The following is a 20,470-nucleotide window of genomic DNA, read 5'->3' on the forward strand; positions in this document are numbered from 1 at the left end:
TCTCTAATTCTCTCTTTCTCTCTTTCTGTCTTTCTCTCGGAGGACCTGAGCCCTAGGACCATGCCTCAGGACTACCTGGTATGATGACTCCTTGCTGTCCCCAGTCCACCTGGCCGTGCTGCTGCTCCAGTTTCAACTGTTCTGCCTGCGGCTATGGAACCCTGACCTGTTCACCGGACGTGCTTGTTGCACTCTCGACAACTACTATGATTATTATTATTTGACCATGCTGGACATTTATGAACATTTTAACATCTTGACCATATTCTGTTATAATATCCACCCTGCACAGCCAGAAGAGGACTGGCCACCCCTCATAGCCTGGTTCCTCTCTAGGTTTCTTCCTAGGTTTTTGGCCTTTCTAGGGAGTTTTTCCTAGGGAGTTTTTCCTAGCCACGTGCTTCTTTCACATGCTTTGCTTGCTGTTTGGGGTTTTAGGCTGGGTTTCTGTACAGCACTTTGAGATATCAGCTGATGTACGAAGGGCTATATAAATAAATTAGATTTGATTTGATTTGATTTGACATTCTCCAAACACCCGACAGGGCCAACATCCCCGTTATTTGCAAGATGAAGCAACGCAGGTACAGAGGACAAAGAGCCGGATGCCTGGTCAGGACCCGGAAAAGGCGAGTGGGAAAGCTGCCATTACCGTCAATACTACTCGCCAACGTGCAAGCATTGGACAATAACCTGATATGGATAGGGGGCAGTATTTTCACGGCCGGATGAAAAAACTTACCCGATTTAAACTGGTTACTACTCTTGCCCAGAAACGAGAATATGCATATTATTAGTAGATTTGGATAGAAAACACTCTGAAGTTTCTAAAACTGTGTGAATGGTGTCTGTGAGTATAACAGAACTCATATGGCAGGCAAAAACCTGAGAAAAGTCCAAGCAGGAAGTGGAAAGTCTGAGAATTGTAGTTCTTCTTTTGATTCTCTATCAAAACTACAGTATCTGTGCTGTTACGTTGCACTTTCTAAGGCTTCCATTGGCTGTCTAAAGCCTTCAGAAAGTGGATTGAGCCTTCTCCTGTCTCTGGGCAGAGTATAGGAGCTCAGTTACTGAGTGGTCTGCCTGAGGACAAAGAGATTGGATATGCGCGTTCCCGCGAGCACACTGTTTTTTCTTTTCCTCCTTGAATGAATACACTATTGTCCGGTTGGAATATTATCGCAATTTTACAATTTTAAACAGCGTTTGACATGCTTCTAAGTACGGTAATGGAACATTTTGACTTTTTGTGTCTCGAATTGCGCTCGCGCGTTACCCTTTGGATAGTGACCTGAACACACGAACAAAACTGAGGTATTTGGACATAACTATGGATTATTTCGAACAAAAACAACATTTCTTGTGGAAGTAGCAGTCCTGGGAGTGCATTCTGACGAAGATCAGCAAAGGTAATACAATATTTCTAATACTAATTCTGAGTTTAGGTTGCCCCGAACTTGGCGGGTGTCAAAATAGCTCGCCTGTGATGGCGAGCTATGTACTCAGAATATTGAAAAATGTGCTTTCACCGAAAAGCTATTTTAAAATCTGACACAGCGATTGCATAAAGGAGTTCTGTATCTATAATTCTTAAAATAATTGTTATGTATTTTGTCAGCGTTTATGATGAGTATTTTTGTAAATTCACCGGAAGTTTTTGGTGGGAATACATTTTCTGAACATCACGCGCCAATGTAAAAAGCTGTTTTTGGATATAAATATGAACTTGATTGAACAAAACATACATGTATTGTATAACATAATGTCCTAGGAGTGTTATCTGATGAAGATCATCAAAGGTTAGTGCTTCATTTAGCTGTGTTTTGGGTTTTATTGACATATATGCTTGCTTGGAAAATGGCTGTGTGGTTATTTTGGTCTATGTACTCTCCTAACATAATCTAATGTTTTGCTTTCGCTGTAAAGCCTTTTTGAAATCGGATGACGTGGTTGAATTCAGGAGAGGTTTATCTTTCAAATGGTGTAAAATAGTCGTATGTTTGAAAAATTTAAATGATTGGATTTTTGAGGTTTTTGTATTTCGCACTCCACTCCAATTTGCATACCGCCCAAACAGATCCACAGATGATACTGCCCTTTCCCACCGGGACAAAAGGAACACTTATGTGAGAATGCTATTCATTGACTACAGCTCAGCGTTCAACACCATAGTACCCACAAAGCTCATCACTAAGCTAAGGATGCTGGGCCTAAACACCTCCCTCTGCAACTGGATCCTGGACTTCCTGACGGGCCGCCCCCAGGTGGTGAGGGTTGGTAGCAACACATCTGCCATGCTGATCCTCAACACTGGAGCTCCCCAGGGATGCGTGCTCAGTCCCCTCCTGTATTCCCTGTTCACCCACAACTGCATGGCCAGGCACGACTCCAACACCATCATTAAGTTTGCAGATGACACAACAGTGGTAGGCCTGATCACCGACAACGACGAGACAGCCTATAGGGAGGAGGTCAGAGACCTGGCCGGGTGGTGCCAGAATAACAACCTTTCCCTCAACGTAACCAAGACTAAGGAGATGATTGTGGACTACAGGAAAAGGAGGACCAAGCATGCCCCCATTCTCATCGACAGGGCTGTAATGGAGCAGGTTGAGAGCTGCATGTTCCTTGGTGTCCACATCAACAACAAACTAGAATGGTCCAAACACACCAAGACAGTCGTGAAGAGGGCACGACAAAGCTTATTCCCCCTCAGGAAACTAAAAAGATTTGGCATGGGTCCTGAGATCCTCAAAAGGTTCTACAGCTGCAACATCGAGAGCCTCCTGACTGGTTGCATCACTGCCTAGTATGGCAATTGCTCGGCCTCTGACCACAAGGCAATACAGAGGGTAGTGCGTATGGCCTAGTACATCACTGGGGCTAAGCTGCCTGCTATCCAGGACCTCTACACCAGGCGGTGTCAGAGGAAGGCCCTAAAAATTGTCAAAGACCCCAGCCACCCCAGTCATAGACTGTTCTCTCTACTACCGCATGGCAAGCAGTACCGGAGTGCCAAGTATAGGACAAAAAGGCTTCTCAACAGTTTTTACCCCCAAGCCATAAGACTCCTGAACAAGTAATCAAATGGCTACCCCCCACCCCTTTTTTTACGCTGCCACTACTCTCTGTTATCATATATGCATAGTCACTTTAACTATACATTCATGTACATCCTACCTCAATTGGGCCGACCAACCAGTGCTCCCGCACATTGGCTAACCGGGTTATCTGCATTGTGTACTACACTGGCTCTGACACTCGTCAGATGTGGCAGGGCATGCAAACTATTACGGACTACAAAGGGAAACCCAGCCATGAGTTGCCCAGTGACGCGCGCCTACCAGACGAGCTAAATGCCTTTTATGCTCGCTTCGAGGCAAGCAACACTGAAGTATGCATGAGAGCACCAACTGATCTGGATGACTGTGTGATCACCCTCTTCGTTGCCGATGTGAGCAACATTCACAAGGCCGCGGGGCCAGACAGATTACCAGGACGTGTACTCAGAGCATGAACGGACCAAGTGTCTTCACTGACATTTTCAACCTCTCCCTGACCATGTCCGTAATACCTACATGTTTCAAGCAGACCACCAAAGTCTCTGTGCCAAAGAAAGTGAAGGTAACCTGCCTGAATGACTACCGCTCCGTAAGACTCACGTCAGTAGTCATGAAGGGCATTGAGAGGCTGGTCATGACTCATATGTGACCCAATTCGGGAAACTATGCGTATGTGGCAAATCACGACTTCACAGGATAGCCGTTTGAACGTAAAAAATATATTTTTTAATCAAAATGCGTTTTTTTTTAGCAGAAATGCTTTCTCGAACATGTGAAATGTCATGTGCTTTATTAATAACAAACTCATATGCCATCTGTAAATACCAATAAAATTGTTGAATTACGAGCCTTGTTGTTTAAGCCACAGTGTTATTTAAGCCACAGGAAAGTTGGCAAACTTCCCATTAGCCATGATTGGCTGAGATAATGAGTGGGCTGGACATGCCAAGAGAGGAGTTTGGATTGGTCTGCCATATTGAAGGTTTCTGTCTATTTGAGCTCGTCAGTCTGTGTTGGTAATCCTGCCACAAGCGGCTTTTAAAAAATGTATTGTGTAGTGGAGCTGCATAAGCGTTGCTCTCCATTTTCTGGAGGATCAAGTTTTGAAATCAGTGGAATTAGAGTATGATAGCTAAAGAGATGGAGAAAACACCTGTCTCCGGATCACATTTTCAAACTAAGAGCAACCGGGGTATGGCATTCCTGACAGGGAGACGCGTCCATGATGCATGTTAATGTATACAGGTAAGATAGTCTAGCGTTAGCTAGCTACATTTTCAGATATTACACGTTTCTAATTTTGACAGAAAGTGGTTTCATTTCAAACTAAAATGTACTGTTAGCTAGCTAGCTAACGTTAGCTGGCTGGTTCCCTAACTGACATTATTACTTGTTTCCCAGAGCCGTTTGCTTTTCTAGTTAGAGCCTAATGTTAGCCATCTAACATTGGACCTGGTTGGTTAGCTCCCAGCACTGTGGCATTGTTGCCACTTTGTTCATTGTTGTTTAACTAGCTAACGTTACCTGACTGGCTGGTTAGCTAACGTCACGTAACGTGTGTGGTCTTAAACGTTGTTTACCTAGATAGGTTAATTGTTTACCTAGCTAGCTATATGTCTTAAGCTAAAGTGTACTGTTAGCTAGCTAGCTAACATTAGCTGGCTTGCTCCCTAGAGGACATTATTATTTGTTTCCCAGAGCTGTTTGCTTTTCTAGTTAGAGCGTAATATTAGTCAGTGTTGGCACTTTGTTCATTGATGTTTAACTAGCTAACATTAGCTGGCTGGCTCATTGACTAACGTTACATGACGTGTGTACAACACCTGTTGAATATAGCCGGTGTCAGTAAATGTCTGCAAAAAAGCATAATGAAATTGTTGCCAGCAGAGCTGGTTAGGCTATTTTCATGTTATCCAGAGGTAAACAAATCATCGGTCAGAGCATCAAGTGTGCACTCCGAGAGTGAAACGAGATGGGTGGGGCTAAAGCTTAAGAGGGTGTGAATGATGCTGACTGTGTGTAGACAAAGACATTCAAAACATTCAAAGGCAATTTTCTCAAAAGTGATTTTACAAGTTGATCAACTTTCAAAGCAGAATTACTTTCCCATTGTTCCTCAAATGCAGTGTATGATATACCATAGCGTCTCTACTTTTATCCAATGTAAAAACCACCCTTTCACATTTTGCTACATGAGACCAAATCCAGTTGGTGATTTCAACACCATAATTTCAGGAAACCCTAGACCCACTCCAATTTGCATACTGCCCAAACAGATCCACAGATGATGCAATCTCAACTGCATTCCACACTGCCCTTTCCTTACCCACGACTGCTTGGCCAAGCACGACGCCAAAACCATCATTAAGTTTGCTGATGACACAACAGTGGTAGGCCTGATCAACGACGAGACAGCCTATAGGGAGGAGGTCAGAGACCTGGCAGTGTGGTGCCAGGACAACAAACTCTCCCTGAATGTGAGCAAGTCAAAGCAGCTGATCGTGGACTACAGGAAAAGGAGGGCCGAACAGGCCCCCATTTAACATAGACTGGGCTGTAGTGGAAAAAAATGGTAAAAGACTCCAGTCACCCAAGTCATAGACTGTTAACTCTTGTCGTGCGGTAGCAGAGAGAACAGAGCACCAAGTTTAGGTCCAAAAGGCTCCTTAACCACTTCTACCCCCAAGCCATAAGACTGCTGAACAATTAATGAAATGGCCACCCGGACTATTTACATTGATACCCCCACCCTTTGTTTTTACATTGCTGCTACTCGCTGTTTATTATCTATGCATGGTCACGTTACCCCTACCTATATGTACATATTACCTCGACTAACATTGATTCGGTACCGGTACCCCCTGCATATACTGTAGCCTTGTTATTGTTATTTTATTGTGTTACTTTTTATGACATTTTTTACTTTAGTTTATTTAGTAAATATTTTCTTAACTCTATATCTTGAACTGCATAGTTGGTTAAGGCTTGTAAGTAAGGATTTCACAATAAGGTCTACACCTGTTGTATTCGGCGCATGTGACAACAAAAATTTGATATGATCCTCTTCATGGACTTTGTGGCTGTGGCTGTGTTATCTAGTGGAAACCGATTAGCACAGCAGGCTCTGGTGCCTTCTTGCCGTGGGCTCAAAACGAAAGAGAAAATCAAATCTGCTTGATCTAATTGTGTAGTACCTCATGTGTTCTGATTTTTGTTTTGTCAACTTGTCCTCTGTGAAGTAGGCTACGGGAGTTTTGTAGCTTTTTCCACCTAGTGCTAGCACGCTAGCTGACTGACATCTGGAATCTATCTATTTCGATTTTTCTTGCTGTATAGCTATTGGATTTCCCTCACTAACTCTCCCTCGGCCCGCCTGCCCCACACCTCCCAGCCTGCACTCCTTTAAAAGTTTTACCATTGGATGGGCTTGTCGTGCCAAATAGTGTCCTCCTGCCAAAAAGTGTCACCCCCCTAGGATTAAATGTCAGGAATTGTGAAAAACTGAGTTAAATATATATTTGGCTAAGATGTATGTAAACTTCAGACTTCAACTGTAGCTATTTGGTCATTTAAACAGGGCTCCGGGCAGCCGAGCGGAAATGGAGGAAAACTCGCCTCCCTGCGGACCTGGCATCCTTTCACTCCCTCCTCTCTACATTTTCCTCTTCTGTTTCTGCTGCTAAAGCCACTTTCTACCACTCTAAATTCCAAGGATCTGCCTCTAACCCTAGGAAGCTCTTTGCCACCTTCTCCTCCCTCCTGAATCCTCCTCCCCCTCCCCCCCTCCTCCCTATCTGCGGATGACTTCGTCAACCATTTTGAAAAGAAGGTCGACGACATCGAATCCTCGTTTGTTAAGTCAAACGACACCGCTGGTCCTGCTCACACTCCCCTACCCTGTGCTTTGACCTCTTTCTCCCCTCTCTCTCCAGATGAAATCTCGCGTCTTGTGATGGCCGCCCAACAACCTGCCCGCTTGACCCTATCCCCTCCTCTCTTCTCCAGACCATTTCCGGAGACCTTCTCCCTTACCTCACCTCGCTCATCAACTCATCCTTGACCGCTGGCTACGTCCCTTCCGTCTTCAAGAGAGCGAGAGTTGCACCCCTTCTGAAAAAACCTACACTCGATCCCTCCGATGTCAACAACTACAGACCAGTATCCCTTCTTTCTTTTCTCTCCAAAACTCTTGAACGTGCCGTCCTTGGCCAGCTCTCTTGCTATCTCTCTCAGAATGACCTTCTTGATCCAAATTAGTCAGGTTTCAAGACTGGTCATTCAACTGACACTGCTCTTCTCTGTGTCACGGAGGCTCTCCGCACTGCTAAAGCTAACTCTCTCTCCTCTGCTCTCATCCTTTTAGACCTATCTGCTGCCTTTGATACTGTGAACCACCAGATCCTCCTCTCCACCCTCTCCGAGTTGGGCATCTCCGGCGCGGCCCACGCTTGGATTGCGTCCTACCTGACAGGTCGCTCCTACCAGGTGGCGTGGCGAGAATCTGTCTCCGCACCACGTGCTCTCACCACTGGTGTCCCCCAGAGCTCTGTTCTAGGCCCTCTCCTATTCTCGCTATACACCAAGTCACTTGGCTCTGTCATATCCTCACATGGTCTCTCCTATCATTGCTATGCAGACGACACACAATTAATCTTCTCCTTTCCCCCTTCTGATAACCAGGTGGCGAATCGCATCTCTGCATGTCTGGCAGACATATCAGTGTGGATGACGGATCACCACCTCAAGCTGAACCTCGGCAAGACGGAGCTGCTTTTCCTCCCGGGGAAGGACTGCCCGTTCCATGATCTCGCCATCACGGTTGACAACTCCATTGTGTCCTCCTCCCAGAGTGCTAAGAACCTTGGCGTGACCCTGGACAACACCCTGTCGTTCTCCACTAACATCAAGGCGGTGACCCGATCCTGTAGGTTCATGCTCTACAACATTCGCAGAGTACGACCCTGCCTTACACAGGAAGCGGCGCAGGTCCTAATCCAGGCACTTGTCATCTCCCGTCTGGATTACTGCAACTCGCTGTTGGCTGGGCTCCCTGCCTGTGCCATTAAACCCCTACAACTCATCCAGAACGCCGCAGCCCGTCTGGTGTTCAACCTTCCCAAGTTCTCTCACGTCACCCCGCTCCTCCGCTCTCTCCACTGGCTTCCAGTTGAAGCTCGCATCTGCTACAAGACCATGGTGCTTGCCTACAGAGCTGTGAGGGGAACGGCACCTCCGTACCTTCAGGCTCTGATCAGTCCCTACACCCAAACGAGGGCACTGCGCTCATCCACCTCTGGCCTGCTGGCCCCCCTACCTCTGAGGAAGCACAGTTCCCGCTCAGCCCAGTCAAATCTGTTCGCTGCTCTGGCACCCCTATGGTGGAACAAGCTCCCTCACGACGCCAGGACAGCGGAGTCAATCACCACGTTCCGGAGAGACCTGAAACCCCACCTCTTTAAGGGATACCTAGGATAGGATAAAGTAATCCTTCTAACCCCTCCCCCCCCCCCAAAAGATTTAGATGCACTATTGTAAAGTGGTTGTTCCACTGGATATCATAAGGTGAATGCACCAATTTGTAAGTCGCTCTGGTTAAGAGCGTCTGCTAAATGACTTAAATGTAAATGTTAAATGTTACGAGCTATACATATAGCTCATAATAATGGCTGGGATGGAGTTAATGGAATGGTATCAACCACATGGAAACCACGTGTTTCATACCATTCCATTTACTCCACTCCAGACATTATTATGAGCCATCCTCCTCTTAGCAGCCTCCACTGATATAGTTATATGTCTGTCATATAGAGGTGTCTAGCTATAAATTAAATCTGATCAATCAAATGGATAGGTGTAAGCAATTATGGTCATTCCAAATGCCCTTAACTAGGTGTCTTTGCTAGACAGACAGAGAGAGAGGGGGGAAAGGAAGATAAGAGAGAGGTGGGAAGAGAGTGGAAGACAGCCTGAGAGAGATGGAGAGAGAGAAACAGAGAGAAAGACAGCAATGCAAATGTACTTAGACTTGAGTATTTCAACAACTTTTCCCGTCCAACTTCTTAGGCAATCATTTGTACCTACGGGGGAAGGATGGCCAGCCACACAGGAGGGGGACTTTTACTAAGGAGGAGAAGAAGACTGTGCTGACCGAGATGCACGCTGGCCATTTCGGAGTAAAGCAAATGGTTGCCAAAATCAACCTACGTTTCTTCTAACAGGGAATTGTCAAGGAGGTGGACAGCTGGGCAAGTGAAATAACCTTTTGTTTATCAATCACATTCTATATTATATCTGAAATTATTATGATTTCAATGAATGTCATATCAGAGAGCATTTGTATTTGTAATGTATTTGTAATATGAAATATAAGTGCATTTATTCCTGTTATAAATCAAGGTGAGACTGAACATCGTCAAGGCGCAGGATAAACAGAAGGAGAGCTACCGGAGCAGAATCAAGAAGGGAAAGAGAACGGGGGCTACGTAGTTAGTTGTATAACTGAATGCATTCAACTGAAATGTGTCTTCTGCATTTAACCCAACCGCTCTGAATAAGTGAGATACGTGGGGCTGCCTTAATCGACATCATTGGCACCCGGGGAACAGTGGGTTAACTGCCTTGCTCATGGGCAGAACAACTGATTTTTACCTTGTCAGCTCAGTCAATCAATCAATTTTATTTATAAAGCCCTTTTTACATCAGCCGATGTCACAAAGTGCTTCACAGAACACCATCCTTAAACCCCAAACAGCCAGCAATGCAGATGTAGAAGCACAGTGGCTAGGAAAAACTCCCTAGAAAGGCTGGAACCTAGGAAGAAACCTTGAGAGGAACCAGGCTCTGAGGGGTGACCAGTCCTCTTCTGGCTATGCCGGGTGGAGATTATAACAGTACATGGCCAAGATGTTCATAGATGACCAACAGGGTCAAATAATAATAATCACAGTCATTGTAGAGGGTGCAACAGGTCAGCACCTCAGGCTATGAAAAGTCAACTGACATTTACTCCTATCATTCAGAGTTAGATACAGCAGGTGCGGTAGAGAGAGAGAGTCGAAAACAGCAGGTCTGGGACAAGGTAGCATGTCCGGTGAACAGGTCAGGGTTCCATAGCCGCAGGCAGAACAGTTGAAACTGGAGCAGCAGCACGACCAGGTGGACTGGGGACAGCAAGGAGTCATCAGGCCAGGTAGTCCTGAGGCATGGTCCTAAGGCTCAGGTCCTCAGAGAGAAGAGAGAAAGAGAGAGAGAATTAGGGGAAGCATACTTAAATTCACACAGGAAACCGGATAAAGCAGGAGAACTACTCCAGATATACAGACTGATCCTAGACTTGTTTACGTGCTGCTGTGTGGTTTATTGCTAACCTTACTTTGCTACCTACCAACTTTACGGTTTTTACTTTTTAATTACCATTTTATATTGACATTTTTTCCCTCAACTTTTTCACCCCAGATGCTATCTGGATATGGTTCATCAGGACCTCCACTAGCCGAAGCTAGGTTGTAACATTAACATTATGCCTTCTAATTGCAGTTGTAATCATAATATACATGAGAACAATCACCTTACGGCAAGAATAGCTGTGCTGCAAGCCCAGCTTCAGACACAATCTTTAGGCAAGGGTAATTTAAGTGTAGGAAAGGATGAAACAGTGTTTGTGCCACCAATAAGTACAGATAGTAGTATAAATCCCCTCGCACAGTCCCCGCAGCCGGACAACTTTCTCATGGCTTCTGGAGGGAAATGCTGTAGGAATGCTCAACCGGTGTCGCACATTCAGCCGACAGAAACGTTCAACCGGTTCTCCCCACTAAGCAACGGGTTGGAGTCAGAGGCTGAGTCTTCTCTGGTCTCTCCTCCACCCGTTACGAGGTCTGAGACGCCGAAGCCTCCCACCGTTAGCTCTGACAAATTGAAAACCCTAGTCATTGGCCACTCCATTTCCCGCAGTATTAGACTTAAAACAAATCATCCAGCGATCTTACATTGTTTACCAGGGGGCTGGGCTACCGATGTTAAGGCTAATCTGAACATGGTGCTGGCTAAGGCTAAAATTGGCGAGTGTAGAGAGGTATAGGGATATTGTTATCCACGTCGGCACCAACGATGTTAGGATGAAACAGTCAGAGGTCACCAAGCTCAACATAGCCATCAGTGTGTAAATCAGCTAGAAAGATGTGTCGGCATTGAGTAATTGTCTCTGGCCCCCTCCCAGTTAGGGGGAGTGATGAGCTCTACAGCAGTCTCACAACTCAATCGCTGGTTAAACTGTTTTCTGCCCCTCCCAAAAGAAAGAATTTGTAGATAGTTTAGACTTAGTTTTAGACTTAGCCAGCACCATCTTCAGATTAGCCAAAACGTTGGTAGCCCTGCCCCCTGGTAAACAGTGTATGATCGCTGGATGATTCTTTTTAAGTTTAATACTGCAGGTAATCGAGTCGTCAATGACAAGGATTTTCAATTTGTCAGAGCTAATGGTGGGAGACCCCATAACGGGTGGAGGAGAGACCAGAGAAGGCTTGGCTTCTGATTCCGACTCGTTGCTTAATGGGGAGAACCGGTTGAAAGTTTCTGCCGGCTGAATGAGCGACACCGGTTGACAGTACATGTCCGGGGTGAAAAAGTTTAATGAAAAAAGTTGAGCGAGGGGGAAAAAATAAAAATATAAAACAGTAATTAAAAAGTAAAAACTGTAATGTTGGCAGTTAGCAAAGTAACGCTAGCAACAAAACTCACAGCAGCACGTAAACAAGTCCACAAGTTGTGACAAAAAATTATGTCCATCAGCTCTGGGATCTGATCCACCAACCTTTCGGTTCTTGTCCCAACGCTCCTACCCACCAGTGCTACGACATCTGGGCGAATTGCTTGGTTTGGAAGAAGGATGAAAGGAAGGCGAGACCTGGGAAACCTCACTGCTCTTTCGCTCCTAGCTGGGGTCACCATCTGTTAATGTGAATATAAAAAAAATCTCAGATAATAACTATTGCATTTGCACACAAAATAACCTGAAGCTAGTTTTAGTTTCCCTAACACTGATATTTTTCTCTTTGTCTTCCTAGGGTTTCCTCGGTGGAAGCCAAAAATCTTCCCCAGTTGTAGCAATTGGACTGTTGACCACTGAAAGCACTGATGCCCTACACTTCGGTGAAGCCCGATAGACAAAGTATGTTAAGCTTTGGTTAGTACATATCTCCCATTTATAACCTGTTAGGGCTAGGGGGCAGTATTGACATGGCCGGATAAAAAACGTACCTGATTTAATCTGGTTACTACTCCTGCCCAGTAACTAGAATATGCATATAATGATTGGCTTTGGATAGAAAACACCCTAAAGTTTCTAAAACTGTTTGAATGGTGTCTGTGAGTATAACAGAACTCAAATGGCAGGCCAAAACCTGAGAAGATTCCATGCAGGAAGTGGCCTGTCTGACAAGTTGTGTTTCATCTTGGCTCTTTTTATTGAAGACTGAGGATCTTTGCTCTAACGTGACACTTCCTACGGCTCCCATAGGCTCTCAGAGCCCGGGAAAAAGCTGAACGATATCGAGGCAGCCTCTGGCTGAAACACATTATCGCTTTTGGCAAGTGGCCGATCAGAGTACTATGGGCTTAGGCGCGTGCCCGAGTCGACCGAATGCTTTATTTTCTTTCATCTGTTTACCTAAACGCAGATTCCCGGTCGGAATATTATCGCTTTTTTACGAGAAAAATGGCATAAAAATTGATTTTAACCTCTTACATCTCGACGTTCCGCTAGCGGAACACCTGCTCCAATATCCAATGATACGCGTGGCGCGAATTACAAATTCCTCAAAAATACAAAAACTTCAATTTTTCAAACATATGACTATTTCACAGCATTTTAAAGACAAGACTCTCCTTTATCTAACCACACTGTCCGATTTCAAAAAGGCTTTACAGCGAAAGCAAAACATCAGATTATGTCAGCAGAGTACCAAGCCAGAAATAATCAGACACCCATTTTTCAAGCTAGCATATAATGTCACAAAAACCCAGAAGACAGCTAAATGCAGCACTAACCTTTGATGATCTTCATCAGATGACACACCTAGGACATTATGTTATACAATACATGCATGTTTTGTTCAATCAAGTTTATATTTATATCAAAAAACAGCTTTTTACATTAGCATGTGACGTTCAGAGCTACCATACCCCCGCAAACTTCCGGGAATTTGCTAACAATTTACTAAATTACTCACGATAAACGTTCACAAAAAGCATAACAATTATTTTAAGAATTATAGATACAGAACTCCTCTATGCACTCGATATGTCCGATTTTAAAATAGCTTTTTGGTGAAAGCACATTTTGCAATATTCTAAGTACATAGCCCAGCCATCACGGGCTAGCTATTTAGACACCCGGCAAGTTTAGCCTTCACCAAAATCAGATTTACTATTATAAAAGTTTGATTACCTTTTGTTGTCTTCGTCAGAATGCACTCCCAGGACTGCTACTTCAATAACAAATGTTGGTTTGGTCCAAAATAATCCATCGTTATATCCGAATAGCGGCGTTTTGTTCGTGCGTCCCAGACACTATCTGAAATGGTAAATCAGGGTCGTGCGCATGGCGCAATTCGTGACAAAAAAATTCTAAATATTCCATTATCGTACTTCGAAGCATGTCAACCGCTGTTTAAAATCAATTTTTATGCAATTTATCTCGTAAAAAAGCGATAATATTCCGACCGGGAATCTCCTTTTCGGCAAACAGAGGAAAAATCACAAAGACGGGGGTGGCCAGGGCACGCGCCTAAGCCCACAGTTCCTTGATCGGCCACTTGAGAAAGGCGATAATGCGTTTCAGCCTGGGGCTGAGATGACGACATTCAGGTTTTTCCCGGGCTCTGAGCGCCCATGGAAGACATAGGAAGTGTCACGTTAGAGCAGAGATCCTTTGTAAAAGATAGAGATGGCAAAGAAGTTCAAGAAATGGTCAGACAGGCCACTTCCTGTAAAGGAATCTCTCTGGTTTTGACCTGCCATTTGAGTTCTGTTATACTCACAGACACCATTCAAACAGTTTTAGAAACTTTGGAGTGTTTTCTATCCAAAGCCAATAATTATATGCATATTCTAGTTACTGGGCAGGAGTAGTAACCAGATTAAATCGGGTACGTTTTTTATCCAGCCGTGAAAATACTGCCCCCTAGCCATAACAGGTTAAACAGCGGTTGACATGCTTCGAAGTACGGTAATGGAATATTTAGAATTTTTTTGTCACAAATTGCGCCATGCTCGTCACCCTTATTTACCCTTTCGGATAGTGTCTTGAACGCACGAACAAAACGCCGCTGTTTGGATATAACTATGGATTATTTTGAACAAAACCAACATTTGTTATTGAAGTAGAAGTCCTGGGAGTGTATTCTTACGAAGACAGCAAAGGTAATAACATTTTTGTTATAGTAAATCTGACTTTGGTGAGTGCTAAACTTGCCGGGTGTCTAAATAGCTAGCCCTGTGATGCCGGGCTATCTACTGAGAATATTGCAAAATGTGCTTTCACCGAAAAGCTATTATAAAATCGGACATATCGAGTGCATAGAGGAGTTCTGTATCTATAATTCTTAAAATAATTGTTATGCTTTTTGTGAACGTTTATCGTGAGTAATTTAGTAAATTCACCGGCAGTGTTCGGTGGGAATGCTAGTCACATGCTAGTCACATGCTAATGTAAAAAGCTGTTTTTTGATAAAAATATGAACTTGATTGAACAAAACATGCATGTATTGTATAACATAATGTCCTAGGGTTGTCATCTGATGAAGATCATCAAAGGTTAGTGCTGCATTTAGCTGTGGTTTGGGTTTATGTGACATTATATGCTAGCTTGAAAAATGGGTGTCTGATTATTTCTGGCTGGGTACTCTGCTGACATAATCTAATGTTTTGCTTTCGTGGTAAAGCCTTTTTGAAATCGGACAGTGTGGTTAGATTAACGAGAGTCTTGTCTTTAAAATGGTGTAAAATAGTCATATGTTTGAAAAATTGAAGTTTTTGCATTTTTGAGGTTTTTGAATAACGCGCCACGGGATTACACTGGCTGTTACGTAGGTGGGACGATTTGGTGCCACCTACCCTAGAGAGGATAACACTGCACTAATCCATCAAATCGTCTCCCAGTATAGTGTAGCCTGCGTGTTTTCTTGTTTACGTCTCTGTCTCCTACCCTGTTCCCTTTTACCTCTTAACTCTTACATCTAGACGTTCCGCTAGCGGAACACCGCTCCAATATCCAATGATAGGGCGTGGCGCGAAATAAAACCTCCTCGCAAATCCGAAAACTTCAATTTTTCAAACATATTACTATTGTCATGACTGTCCTGATCAGGTCAGGGTACAGGAGACCACCACCCTACAGATTATCTCCCAAAACCCCAACAGAGGAGGAGAGATCTAGGGGTCTGAAGATGTGGGGGTTTTATGACCCCTCACGCCATAATAAACCTTAGGCCACAGAGAAATTCCTTTGTCCTCACAATGGAATTCTGGCCTCAGAACCTTAAACATGCAATAAAGGGACTTTGGAACAATGGTTTCCGTCAGCCACAACGGTGGTCATGACGAGAGGTGGAATATGAAAATGTATGTAACTTTTGAATTGTTATTAAAGGTTAAGAGATGACGTTATTATGAAAACATTGTACCTTTAAGAGTTTTCCCAGTATATGCCTGATGTTTATACATTGTACGTTGTGTGGAAAATATCCAAATCAAAGAGAATGTTTTGGTAAAGATGAGATGTGAAGGTAGTGTCTAAAATAGGATTTTAGTCAAATCTAGGCCTTGCCCCTTAACTTGGTCCGCCCAGAGAATTGCCCTAAAGGCGGTTACGCCCACTTCTGACCCAAGGGTATAAGACAGGAGAGTGAAGAATTAACATAGGAGACTAAGTGACCCCAAGCTGCAGCTAAGGTCTAACAAAGTCAACGAACCCCAAAACGAAACACAAGGTTGAAGACAAAGAAATCTTTTTCTACACGAGCTATGGACGAGTAGCTGTGTCTAAGCGGGTGAATTCAAGCCGAACCACACTCTCCATTGAATCGTGGTATATACACCGTTCGAGTCCGAAGCTGTGAACTCTGAGCTACAGAGCTGTCTGTCCTCAGAAGACCCCTTTCAGATCAAGGGCGAGGGATCAGACCACTTAGCCAAGAAGGACACTGACATCGTGAGGACAACCAGAGAGTTGCGCCGGAGAAGTGCGTCATTGAGAAGCCTAAACAACACACGTGGAGCTTCCCACCTGAGACCTCAACACGTAATTACATCATTATATTCTGACCCATAAGAGCGGCAGTTCGGGGCAAGGCTAGGTTTAAATAAGCATGGCTGACAAATGAACCCAAATGTATTTTTCTCTCGTGTACTTTCTTGATTTCTCTCTCTTTTAAATCCCCATTTTGGGTAACACGCGCCATAGTATGTTGGCCCGTTATACTAAGTCCTAATCAATAGCTAGACTGTGTTTTGTGTATGTGTATTTTTATCATCATTTTAGCTTGCTAGTAAATAAATAATCAACTAAGATTGGTGTGGTAAACTCATTGGTGAAGCCCGGGTCTGTGCGGATTCCCGGATTATGCGACGTTCAGAATGAGACTGTAGAGGAAATTGATTAATTTAGCGACTGTTGTAAAATCGATATTCTGATATCCTTTGAGTTAATTTGGGAAATAGAAACTCAATCAAAATACTGTTCCCATGGTGCCCCAGGTTGATGAGTTAATAATTGCTTGATTCATTGCTTAATTAATTTAATCACGCAATTATAAACCGTTAATCATTCGATGAGCAACAGTCGTCACATTAACTAATACAACGTCACGACACTATTTTACACCATTTTAAAGACAAGACTCTCCTTTATCTAACCACACTGTCCGATTTCAAAAAGGCTTTACAACGAAAGCAAAACATTAGATTATGTCAGGAGAGAGCCCAGCCAGAAATAATCAGACACCCATTTTTCAAGCTAGCATATAATGTCACAAAAAACAAAACCACAGCTAAATGCAGCACTAACCTTTGATGATCTTCATCAGATGACAACCCTAGGACATTATGTTATACAATACATGCATGTTTTGTTCAATCAAGTTCATATTTATATCAAAAACCAGCTTTTTACATTAGCATGTGACATTCAGAACTAGCATTCCCACCGAACACTTCCGGTGAATTTACTAAATTACTCACGATAAACGTTCACAAAAAGCATAACAATTATTTTAAGAATTATAGATACAGAACTCCTCTATGCACTCGATATGTCCGATTTTAAAATAGCTTTTTGGTGAAAGCACATTTTGCAATATTCTAAGTACATAGCCCAGGCATCACGGATTAGCTATTTAGACACCCGGCAAGTTTAGCACTCACCAATATCAGGTTTACTATTATAAAAGTTTGATTACCTTTTGTTGTCTTCGTCAGAATGCACTCCCAGGACTGCTACTTCAATAACAAATGTTGGTTTGGTCCAAAATAATCCATCGTTATATCCGAATAGCGGCGTTTTGTTCGTGCGTCCCAGACACTATCTGAAATGGTAAATCAGGGTCGCGCGCAGGGCGCAATTCGTGACAAAAAAATCTATATATTCCATTACCGTACTTCGAAGCATGTCAACCGCTGTTTAAAATCCATTTTTATGCCATTTTTCTCGTAAAAAAAGCGATAATATTCCGACCGGGAATGTCCATTTAGCTAAACAGAGGAAAGTAAACAAAGCTTTCGGTCGACGCGGGCACGAGCCTGAGTCTCACAGTACTGTAACCAGCCACTACCCAAACGCGCTACTTTTTTCAGCCAGAGCCTGCAAAGCCACGATTCAGCTTTTTACCGCCTTCTGAGACCCTATGGCAGCCGTAGGAAGTGTCACGGGACAGCTAAGATCCTCACTCTTCAATAAACAGAGACAAGAAGAACGACACCTTGTCAGACAGGCCACTTCCTGCATGAAACCTTCTCAGTTTTTTGCCTGCCAAATGAGTTCCGTTATACTCACAGACACCATTCAAACAGTTTTAGAAACTTTAGGGTGTTTTCTATCCATATGTAATAAGTATATGCATATTCTAGTTACTGGGTAGGAGTGGTAACCAGATTAAATCGGGTACGTTTTTTATCCGGCGGTGTAAATACTGCCCCCTAGCCCTAACAGGTTAAGAATTATAGATACAGAACTCCTTTATGCAATCGCGGTGTCCGATGTTAAAATAGCTATTCGGTGAAAGCACATTTTGCAATATTCTGAGTAGATAGCCTGGCCATCACAGGCTAGCTATTTTGACACCCACCAAGTTTGGTACTCACCAAACTCAGATTTACTATAAGAAAAATTGGATTAACTTTGCTGTTCTTCGTCAGAATGCACTCCCAGGACTTCTACTTCAACAACAAATGTTGGTTTGGTTCCAAATAATCCATAGTTATATCCAAATAGCGGCGTTTTGTTCGTGCGTTCAAGACACTATCCGAAGGGTGATGCGCCGGTGCTTTTCGTGACAAAAAAATCAAAATATTCCATTAACGTATTTCCAAACATGTCTGATGCTGTTTAAAATCAATTTTTATGCGATTTTTCTCGTAAAATAGTGATAATATTCCGACCGGGAGTCGTTGTTTTCGTTCAAAGACTGAAAATGTAAAATGGACTCTTCACGTGCACGCGTGCACCCGTCTCATTGTTCTCAGATCGACCCCTATCCAAATGCGCTACTGTTTTTCAGCCAGAGACTACAGAGTCATCATTCAACGTTCTGGCGCCTTCTGAGAGCCTATGGGAGCCTTAGAAAGTGTCACGTTACAGCAGAGATCCTCTGTTTTTGGATAGAGATGACAAAGAAGGCCAAGAAATGGTCAGACAGGGTACTTCCTGTGCAGAATCTTCTCAGGTTTTGGCCTGCCATTTGAGTTCTGTTATACTCACAGACACCATTCAAACAGTTTTAGAAACGTTGGAGTGTTTTCTATCCAAAGCTACTAATTACATGCATATTCTAGTTTCTGGGCAGGAGTAATAACCACATTAAATCGGGTATGTTTTTTATCCGGCCGTGAAAATACTGCCCCCTATCCATAACAAGTTAAGGATCCACCCGTTTTTTTCAATTTTCACCTAAAATGACATATCCAAATATAACTGCCTGTAGCTCAGGCCCTGAAGCAAGGATATGCATATTCTTGGTACCATTTCAAAGGACACTTTAAAGTTTGTGGAAATGTGAAAGGAATGTAGGAGAATATAACACAGTAGATCTGGTAAAAGACAACACAAAGAAAAACCAACTGCTCTTTTTGTATTTTTTTGTACCATCATCTTTGGAATGCAAGAAAGGCCATAATGTATTATTCCAGACAATGTGCAGTTTAGATTCTGGCCACTAGATAGCAGCAGTGTATGTGCAAAGTTTTAGACTGATCCAATGTATTTCTGTTCAAAATCAAGACTGCCCAAATGTTCCTAATTTGTTTATTAATAACTTTTCATGTTCAAAACTGTGCACTCTCCTCAAACAATAGCATGTCATTCTTTCACTGTAATATCTACTGTACATTGGACAGTGCAGTCAGATAAACAAGAATTTAAGCTTTCTGGCAACATCAGATATGTCTATGTCCTGGGAAGTTTTCTTGTTACTTATAACCTTATGCTAATCGCATTAGCCTATATTAGCTCAACCGTCCCGTGGATGGGACACCGATCCCGAATAACTTTTAACTCTGCTCCTGTTCTCCAGGACCTAGGGGTTCTGCCCAACATCCAGACGTGGATACACCTGATGTCCTCCATTACCAACCACCCTCCAACTTTTTATTACATCATCTACAGCTACTGTTATTGTCATGTCATTATCTGCTAAGAACGTTTTCTTGCTCTATCATACTGGGCACATAATTATGTGAGATACACAGATTAACTAAAAACATTAGCACTGCAAACACTCAGAACAAAGAGAGCAGCAGTGCCTGGTCTCCCTCTTCAAGTCCCCCTTCTAAGACTGGCTGCCTATTGAGAACAAGTGACAGGCAGAACATCCCACCCACACAGTAACCACCTACTCTATTTTCCACACACCAGAATTCAGTATTTTAGTCTATGATTGCCATGTGAGTGTACAAAAAAATCTATGAAAATAAATTAATGACAACTGTACCAAAATATATCAACGGTAATGTCTTAAAATCTCAAATATTGCCAGGTTGGTTTTCACAGTTGTTTCACAAGTTGTCCATTGTATGTTGTAAGGTATCCTTTGATAGTATTTATTTGTTCCACATTATTCATTGTTGTATCCTAGGACCTACAATAGATACCTTGTCACGATCACTGTCCTCAAACTCCCTGTCTTAAATAAGCCAAG

At 43.3% G+C, this 20,470-nt stretch overlaps 2 long non-coding RNA genes across 2 annotated transcripts; both read left to right on the forward strand.

Moving 5' to 3' along the window:
* The first annotated feature begins 3,339 nt into the window (after positions 1-3,339).
* Positions 3,340-9,386, forward strand: LOC123729719 (uncharacterized). Its single transcript, XR_006761425.1, has 2 exons — positions 3,340-4,307; positions 9,126-9,386. It is a non-coding gene; the product is annotated as an uncharacterized lncRNA (long non-coding RNA).
* Positions 9,387-11,750: 2,364 nt separating this feature from the next.
* On the forward strand, positions 11,751-20,262 carry LOC106583113 (uncharacterized). Its single transcript, XR_001323439.2, has 3 exons — positions 11,751-12,019; positions 12,128-12,231; positions 19,847-20,262. It is a non-coding gene; the product is annotated as an uncharacterized lncRNA (long non-coding RNA).
* The last annotated feature ends 208 nt before the right edge of the window (positions 20,263-20,470 follow it).

The sequence above is a fragment of the Salmo salar genome, chromosome ssa22 (assembly GCF_905237065.1).
Source record: "Salmo salar chromosome ssa22, Ssal_v3.1, whole genome shotgun sequence".
Classification (NCBI taxonomy): Eukaryota; Metazoa; Chordata; class Actinopteri; order Salmoniformes; family Salmonidae; genus Salmo; species Salmo salar.